The sequence below is a fragment of the Cavia porcellus genome, unplaced genomic scaffold (assembly GCF_034190915.1).
Source record: "Cavia porcellus strain 051 isolate PalLab524CR breed Dunkin Hartley unplaced genomic scaffold, mCavPor4.1 scaffold_24, whole genome shotgun sequence".
In the NCBI taxonomy this organism is placed as follows: Eukaryota; Metazoa; Chordata; class Mammalia; order Rodentia; family Caviidae; genus Cavia; species Cavia porcellus.
Genome location: NW_026947507.1, coordinates 30,194,951 through 30,204,317, shown reverse-complemented (window position 1 = coordinate 30,204,317; position 9,367 = coordinate 30,194,951). Strand labels below are relative to the sequence as shown.

Sequence of the window (9,367 nt, the reverse complement as noted above, 5' to 3'; positions counted from 1 at the left end):
CTTCCCAGTTTCAGAACCCTGTGCACTGAAAACCGGAAGTGACGCTCAGTGCCCTTCCGGTGTGCTCGGCCTGCACTTGAGTCACTCGTTTTTCTGGTCCCTGATTTTCCCCCTGAAATTGCATATGCCCACCCCACCCAAACAAGAAGTATCTTTAATACTTATCGATTGGGTTCCTACTTACTGGGAAGAGCTTATAAAAACTATCCACAAGGCTAGGTTTGCTTCAAACACTTTAAGTCACGAGAACCCAAGCGTGGGGTGTGCTAGGGAGTTAAAGAACCCAGGAGACCACAGTGGATCCTTCATCCAGACTCAGGCTGGGCTGATGTGGGAACAAGGGGCCCACAGACTGGGCTGTTTCATGAGGCAGGAGGAGCTGACCCCAAATGCACTGCCTCTTGTCCCTTCCATAAACACGGCTTGGAGTTTCCAAAGGGATCCATCAGTATTAGTCACAAGACACCTACTAGATTCTACAGACCTCCACCATGATGTACCAGAGAATTAGTCATGCAGAAAATTCTTGAGTTCCTATTTTCTATTTTCTCAGTTTTCTCAAGGGTAGGTTGTCACCAATATCACTGCAATTTCATAGAGGAGAAAGTAATTCTTTATACTACTCCATGCCTTGGGACAGGTGTTCGCAGACCACAGGCACACAGGCCAAATGCAGCCACCCGACTGCTCTTCTGAATAAAGTTTTTTGTCACACAGCCATCCCCATTTGCTGAGGTTCTGACTCCAGCTGCTTTCAAGCTATAGTGGCTGAGCTGAGTGGATCATCACTGACATCAATGAGTCACACCATTGCTTATAAACCTACAAAACCTCTAGTAGAATAAATAAGGAAGTGGGTCCCTAATGGGGTGATCAGGGGGTCTGGAGAACAAGTGTGCAAAGGAGATTTTTCAGCACACAGCTTTTTGTATCTGTTGAACCTTGAACCATGTGATATATAAATGATCAAGATAATTAAGCTTTTAATTTAAGAAAAGAAAATATGTTCTTTGATTTTATGTTCATCTCCTTTACCAGCATTGTAAAAACAACTGAAGGAGAAATGACACTGGGTTTTCTCCAACCTCAAACTGTCTATTGGTAGCTCTCCCTTTGAGTTCATGGGCGTTATGGCACATACCTATAATCCCAGCATCTGGAAAGCTGAAACAGGAAGATCACAAATTCAAATCCAGCCCGAGCAACTTAGTGATTTAGAGACACTCTGTCTCAAAAGTTAAAAATAAGCCTGATTTGTAATACACTCCTACAATCCCAGCATTTGGGAGGCTGGATTGGGAGGATCATCACAAGTTTGAAGTCAGCCTGGGCTGACTTCAGTGAATTCAAGGCCAGCCTGAACTACATATTGAGACCTTATCAAGAAAGGAAGAAAAAAAGAAAGAAGAAAGAAAGAAAGAAAGAAAGACCTTTGACATGTTTACATGTAATTTCTCGTTTCATTTAATGTCTGCAAGCATGCCCTCCAGGACTCTTCCCTTTCCCTCCTTTTGCTTCCTGGCTTCCTGTTGATGAGATCTTTTCTCCACCACCCAGCCCCTCTGTGGGGCTCTCCCCACCACAGGTCCAAAAGCAGCAGTGCCAAGCAATCATGGACTGACACCTCTGAAGCCATGAGCCAGAATCAACCTTTCCCCCTTCAAATTGAGTCAACGAAGGTATTATGTCACGGTGACAGAGAGTTGGTTAATGTAACTCCTTGAAATTTTCACCTAACATTCAATAATTCACAAAGTTCTTAACAGTATATGGAAAATGAAGTATACATTCATGTTTGGCAAGGATTTATGAAGACTTTAAAGTTTAGAGGGAAAAATAACATAAAAGAGATTCAGAGTGCATGATAAAGCCCAGGGATAAAAGGACAATATCTACTTGAACTTAGCATGAAAACAGAAGTCTCCATGGTTTCTTAACAAAAACACAAAAGAAACAGAAGAAAACCTCAGCCTTGCAGTGTCTGTTATTTCTCAGATAACAGTGCAGCGTGGCTGACAGTTCGCTTTGCACTTGGATCACTGGAGCTCAAGGAAGAACTTGGGACTATTTCCATCTAGTGATGCCACTTCATCATCCATGAGCAGAAAGCAAGAGGATTGCAAGTGAGAGATGTTGAGAAGCAGATCTGAGAATATGTGTATCACAGCTGCCTATAGTCCGTGGCCAGAATGGGCGAGACTGTGTACAATGTGATTCCAACAGTAGGGAGACGGGTCTTCTGGTGTGCTCAAGACAAAAGCAAAATGCTGTGGCACATGGACAGCACTATTTTTGTCTTACAGGGAATCAGGAAAATGCAGAACATATAATAAATACATCTCAATCATGATTTTACTCAACACTACCAAATTAAAGTATCTTTCACAGACTACTGCTGTGATCAGAAAAGCCATAGGAGCTTGCTGAAATGACAAAGAAGTCACTTTAAAGCCAGGCATGGTAACACACACCTGGAATCTCAGCACTCTGGAGGCTGAGGCAGAAAGATGGTTTCAAATTCGAGACCAGCCTGGGCTTCAAAGTGAGCCCAAGGCCAGCCCAAACTGCATAGCGAGACCCTGTTTCAAAAAGACCTCCCCCCCAAAAAAAAATAAAAGTCATTTTAAATTACATATTTTTTCACTAATTCATTTTTCTGAAGAAACATTCTTCTGAGTGTATTTTCATAGATTCCCTACATCTCTCACATTCTACCTACATTTATTGCAAACAAGAAATAGAGAAGTAAATAGTATAAACTGTTTTTAAAATGTAGTAAAATCTTTACCAACTTATAAAGTATAAATATGAAAAATATTGTGTAGTGTTCATATATTCATATAAAAGCTTATATATATTTATTATTAACTGTTATGTTTGTTATGTATGCCATATTTCCTTAATGAAATTGTGTCTTGCAGAATGCATGAATTTTTTCTCTTCCTGCAGCAATATTTTGCATGTGATCAACATTCAGTTATTATGGGCTAATGGACACAGACACTATTCATCTGTCTCAAAAAAAAAACATTATAGCTGGGTATAATCCTGCCTGTAATCCCAGCACCCCAGGAGGAAGTAAGTTTGAGCCCAGCCTTGGCAATATAGTGATTTAGTGAGATCCTGTCTGAAAAGAAAAAAATTTTTAAAAAAGAAAAAGATGAAGATGAAGATGAAGAAGGAGAAGACCAAGAAGTTGTTTTTTAAAAGCGTGGGGTTTTAGCCCACAGTGCAAAGACCTTGGGTTCATCCCCAGGATTGGGGGTGGGGGTGTGTTACATTTCTTCTTCTAGGTTATCTTTCAATATTTTCTCTTCTGAATTCCATTTTGATATTCATTTTTATCACCTAAAATATGAGTAAGATCAAATTATATTTGTTTCAGCCAATATCGATTTTGTACTCCCATCCTGTGCGGACTGACAGCACAGCTAAGAGACAGATGTGGCCTCGGGGAACTGCAGTCTTTTAAGGGAAACGGACAAAGAGACATTTACAATATATTGTGATAAGTATTTATGACATTAAAGGTCCAGCGAGCAGCACACGGTGGCACATGCCTGTAATCCCAGCACTTGGGAGGCTGAGGTAGAAGGACTGCCGTGAATTCAAGGACAGGCTATGTAGTGAGGTCAAGGCCAGCTCAAATAAATAAATAAATATAAAATAAAATAAAAGTTCAGTGAATCTGGGAGAATTTGGAAAAGAATAAGAAGAACATTCTGCAGAAGTCCTGCTAGAAACCACAGCACCATCCCAAAACACAACGTTGAGTTGAACCAGGCCCAGCTCATGATCAGTGCAAAGTCAGTCTCACTCCTTCGGGAGGAGCCCAGCCCCACTTGTGCTCTCTGACCTTCCAGCGGGATTCGGACTTGCTGACCGTCAGCTCCGCCTGTGTATGTCTATAGTTCAGTGAGATGGCTTTTGTGACTCAGCCTAATTAGACCACAAGAGGCTCGAGATGCAGCTCAGTGAGAGAGCACATGCTTAACATGTTAGAGTCCCTAACACCCCAAAAGAGAAAAATTAATCAGGCCACATATCATAAACATAAAAATCAATGAGCTCAGTTACTAGGAACCTTTTACAGTTATGTCTTCAATATGTGACTCTCTGAAACCATCAAAGTACAATTAATTGCTTAAGCTTGTTATGGTCAATCATTAAAAGCAGATTTACAAATGCAAAGGTCAAAGCTCATCATAGGCAGATTTCTGTGCCTGGTTTTGAAATGTTTAATCCCATCATATTATAAGTAAACACCTGGGGATGCGATGCCAGGAATGAGTTCACTCCCTGGAATGGGGGTGGGGGGCTTTTTTATTAACTGTGGAAGCAACCAAAACAAAAAGCTGTGTTTTTCTTCTCTTACAATGCTTCCTAATGACATCCTGAAATGGTATCAGACTTCCCTCAAGAAAAGGTTTTATAAGAAAATTTATTCTGTCTAAGGAAATTCTTAGAGATCCCAAAGGCAATCTATAAATAAGTGGATAGTTACATCAGAATCACTTGGGAACTCTCAAAATATCCTAAAACCTCTTTGATAAATCAGTCTAACGTCAAATCTTGTCATTTGTATTTTTGAAAAACCCAAGAAACTGTATGCTGCTCAATTAGGAAGCACTATTTATACTGCTTTTCCCTCTTTGAAATATAAATGCAAGAAAATACTTATAACTGAGAGTGGGTGCCGTGCATGCACTGTCTGGCAGAAAGCCAGATGCCGGCTTTTTCTGTGAGTCTGTGCCATGGCGGACTGCTGAGGAGGAGAGTGAGAAGTCAACAAGAAGCCGAGACCTCTTGTGAGTCAGTGCCATGCACAGGCTGACTGGGAGACAGCCAGACGCCAGCCCTTCCGAGACCATGATCTGGGAGACAAGAAGAGCTAAGGTCTCCCCCCAACCCCCGAGAGCAGCTAGCTGGTCCCGAGAAACACAGACTGTGATGATGGCTAATGAGGTGAAATACAATTTAATGCTTGCAGTGTTTAGGGTTTCACTGACTTCGCAGGCCTAAAGCTGGTAGTCTGATCATCTGCTTAGAGGATAGCAATACATAGTGTGGCATCTGTGGGGGATCTCCTGAAGATGGTAGCCATTGTTAATTCCCTATTATCTTGTTTTGAAGTCCTGTATCATTCTCATTGGTTTGTTGGGTTGGGTTTTATTTTGTTCTATCTTGTTTGATTTTATTATGTCTGATGGCATGAGCAGTTATTTTGAGGATAACAAGATATATTATGGTAGTCATATTGGGACTATCATCTTGTTTTAAAGTCCTGTATTGCATTCATTATTTTGTTTTTGTTGGTTCTATTCTGTTCGATTTTACTATATCTGAAGATATGAGCAGCTATTTTGAAGGTAACAAGAGGCATTATGGTAACCATTGTTGATTTCTTATTACCTTGTTTTGAACTCCTGTGTCACTTACACAGCCTTGTTTTGATTGGCTTTATTCTGTTCTATTTTGTTTGGTTTTAATCTCTGTAAAATAAAATTAATATAGGGTCTTGCTATGCAGCCCAGCCAGTCTTGGGGGGAAAAAAAAAGAAAAGAAAAGAAAAGAGAAAATGTATATAAAACACCAGGCCTGGGATTACTTACTTGGAATCCCAGCACTCAGAACGCTAAGGCAGGAGGATTGCTCTGAGTTTAAGACCATTCTGAACTACATAGCAAAACCCTGTCCTTAAAAAACAAACAAAAACTTATAGGAATATATCCCTGCTCACAAAAGAGTTCAAAGAGAAGAAACAGGCTAGGAGTCAGGTTATATCAGACTTTAAAAATTAAATTCAAAAATTAAGTATTCTTTAAAATATCAAACCTTGTCAAAATAAGACCTTTTCTACTCACACCTAAGATCCCTAAGGCTCACACATGCTAACAAGCACTCCACCTCCAAGCTACATCTCAGCGCTCAAGATTTCAAATTACCTATTAGTGAGGAGAATGGTATTCTCCAAAGGAGAGGTAGAAATGATCTAAGAAAATCATAGAGAAGATAAATCTGTAGGTGTGGACTTCAGCCCTGTATCTCACAAAGTTGTGTCTACAATAAAAAGTGTAACCTCAGAGGTTTAATCTGGAAGATTCTGCCGCCCCGCCCTTGCCAGTTCACTGGAAATGGTCCATGAATAATTTTGGGATGTTACACTTGAAATTTTTTGTTTTGTTTTGCTTTTCTTTGCTTTGGCAGGGGGAGATGGAAATTTGGGTGGACATGTCCCAGTCCTCTCCGGGCGTGGTGGAAGACATTAGCCACTCATGTAATGTGGCACAGAAATTCAGATCACTCCTTGGGGGCATGAACAGAGCTGGGAACTGTGGACCCAGAGGCCCCAGAGGTGACAGCCATAGGGGACCAGCCTGTGTCTTTTTTTTTTTTTTTTTTTTTTTTTGTCTTTTTTTGAAACAGAATATCTTTATGCAGTTCAGGCTGGCCTTGAGCACACTTTGTAACCCAAGCTGGTCCCAAACTACAATGATCCTCCTGCCTCAGCCTCCCAAATGCTGGGATTACAGGCGTGCACTACCAAACCTGGCTATGTTTTTTTCTCTCTTTTTTTTTGCAGCCTTCTCAATGGACGGTTTGACATGGCCCTACCACAAGCCTACAGGCACCCAGATGGGACACATGGGTGTGACTGCCTACAATGGACAAAAGAAGCAAGGAAGGTCATGAGTTTGATTCCCAGTACCAAAAAAATAAAAAAAAAGAAAGACAAGGAAATTGTGTGATTGCCAAAATAACTATTAAAATCTGGAAAAAGATTATTTCCAAGGGATATATCAGTGGAAGTCTGGAAAAGATACAACAATCTTGAAGTTGTCTGGAAAGAAATAGAACACCCTTGTCTCCAGGCTGGTCTGAACCTTGGACAGAAAGCTCCATGCTCTTAGAGCCACTGCATCTAAACCAAGTGACAACTGAAAATCGACTGGGATTTGCCAGCCACACAAACACTATTACCAAGAAAAAAATTTCTTTGTGCTTAGAGAAAAACAAAGCACAGAAAGGAAAACATACATATATGTGTATGCATATGTATATAAAAAAATAGTTCAGATAGTTATACTACTGATTTTTTTTAGTTCGATGAAGAGAAAGATTCATGCTGGTAACTGTTTGGACCATTGAAAGCAGATGTCCTATGCCCTGGGTGAATGATTTGGGGATGGCAATGCACAACGTATGCACCACTGTTACCCCTGATTGATGCACTTTGAAATTTTGTTATAATTTTTCCTCCTCCTCCTCCTTCTTTTTCTTCTTCTTTCTATTTATCTTTGAATAAAATAGATTTGGGGAAATAAAGCACAAGGACATTGTTATTGGTGCAGTTCCTGTTGTGGCAGAAATAACATAAGTAAACCATTTTGACCATATGGGAAACACATTTCAGTATCCTAGAGATAAGATTGTACAGACTTCACAGCCAAGTTTTCACATGTGCCCTAGGTCAAGTAGGACTAATTTCACCAATTACATCATGCAGCATTGTAAAAGAAAGGAATTCAGGGAGAAATCTGTAATTTGATTAAGTAGCCAATTAAATCTATTGTTGTAAGCAGCAAAATATACCTTCTATGGCCTACTCACATGAAGAACTTAAAACTGAGTCTAAAAAGAAAGTCTGCATTACTCTTAATTTCCCAGTCACATTCTGTTGGATGTAAAGTGAATGGAGTTGATATTTCTTTTTTTCCACATCCTAAAATGAATATTTTGTCCTTTCAGCAGTAGAAATTAGAAACAGCAGCAGCTTATGAAAAATCAGGCTTCACTCCACTGAAAGAGATCATAATTACCCCTCCTTTATCTCAAGTGTTTCCTCCATTATTCACTCAGTGACTTTTCTTGGCCTTTTCATTTACATTTGAAAACACAGAGAACTTTAGAGAGGAAACCACCCCTCTGTGTTAAGTCCTGGCTACAGTCATTTCCCATCAGCACAACCCAGGCAGCTGGGATCTGCATGGCTCTCTCAGGTAACTAGGTGTCTTTTCTAAATTCTGCTCAGAGCCAAGCATGGTGGCTGACACAGTAATCCCTCTGGGAGGCTGAGGCAGGAGGATCATTGTTAATTTGAGGCCTGAGCTGCATAATGAGTATAAGGCCAGCTAGAATACATGGTAAGACAGTCATCCAAAAAAAACCCTGCCTCCACTCACCCAACTCCCAGTCATTTCACTGTGTCCTCTCATCCCCGCACACCTTAAGCCCTCCAACGTCTCTCCCTGGAATGCTGATATTCTTAAAACCCCTCCCTCCGTTTGGTGGCTCTGGAGTCCCCCCTGGCCCCTCAGAGTGCATGCATCTCCATTCCCAGCCTCTGCCCGGCAAGCTTCCTGAGGTCCCTGGCCTTGTTTTGCCTGAGCCTGGACTGCTTTTCCCCACCATCCAGCTGCTGCGTGTTGGGGAGCCCATTCTCCACATCTTTTGACACCCTGTATTTTTCATGAGTCCCTGGTGGTCCCATGAGACCCTGGTGGTGGTCCCAGTTGAATCCCCACTTGGGAGGTTGTCTTCATGAATCCCTGACTTCTGCCCTACCAGCTAATAGTGCTTTTGGCATGAATCACAAATGCATTCAAAATACTTTTCTTGTTCTTTTTTGGAGGGCATAAAATGACACCCGCTTGATAAAAGTAAAACTAATTCATGCAGCAGGTTTTTAACTTTCATTTCTCATTGTTGTTGCTGTTGTTGTTATTGTTTAGTACTGGGAATTATATCCAGGACCTTCACTTTGAGCTACATTCCTGGCCCTTCTGTTTGTTTGTTTGCTTTTATTTCATTTTTATTGTTTGTTCATTTTTGAAGCAGGGTCTCACCATGCTGCTCAAGACGGCCTTGAACTCACTATGTTACCCAAACTGGCCTCAAACTTCCCCAAATCCTCCTGCCTCAGCTGCCCAAGGGCTCCTGTCTCAGCCCCCCAAGAGCGCTGGGAATACAAACCAGTGCCCCCACACAATAGGGTGTCCATTTTTAATATTCCCAGACCTCCTCATCCTCTGAAAAATTATGAAGACAAAGAGAGGCCTAGGTGGGAAATGGCAGCCATTCTCAGGCTGCCTTTGATGTTAGCCTTTTGGGGGGTCGGGAATCAAACTCAAAGCCTTGCATTTGCCAGACAGGCACCACATCACTGAGCTACACTTCCAGCCTTGTGTAGCACTAGAATGAAGGCTTATCTGCTGGTCCTGTGACTCACTCTCAGGATCCTGGCCACAGTGAAACGAGTCCATGAGGAGCCACGCCTCATGATTGCGTCTCCTGACCCAGAAGGGAGGCGATCTGAAGCAACCAAGCAACCATTAACCCGAACCTTAAACCAGGTGCACTGGTCCAT

General features: G+C 41.5%; 1 long non-coding RNA gene across 1 annotated transcript; it reads left to right on the top strand.

The window, feature by feature from the left end:
- The first annotated feature begins 4,531 nt into the window (after window positions 1-4,531).
- Window positions 4,532-6,731, top strand: LOC134472602 (uncharacterized). Its single transcript, XR_010042487.1, has 2 exons — window positions 4,532-4,965; window positions 6,584-6,731. It is a non-coding gene; the product is annotated as an uncharacterized LOC134472602 (long non-coding RNA).
- The last annotated feature ends 2,636 nt before the right edge of the window (window positions 6,732-9,367 follow it).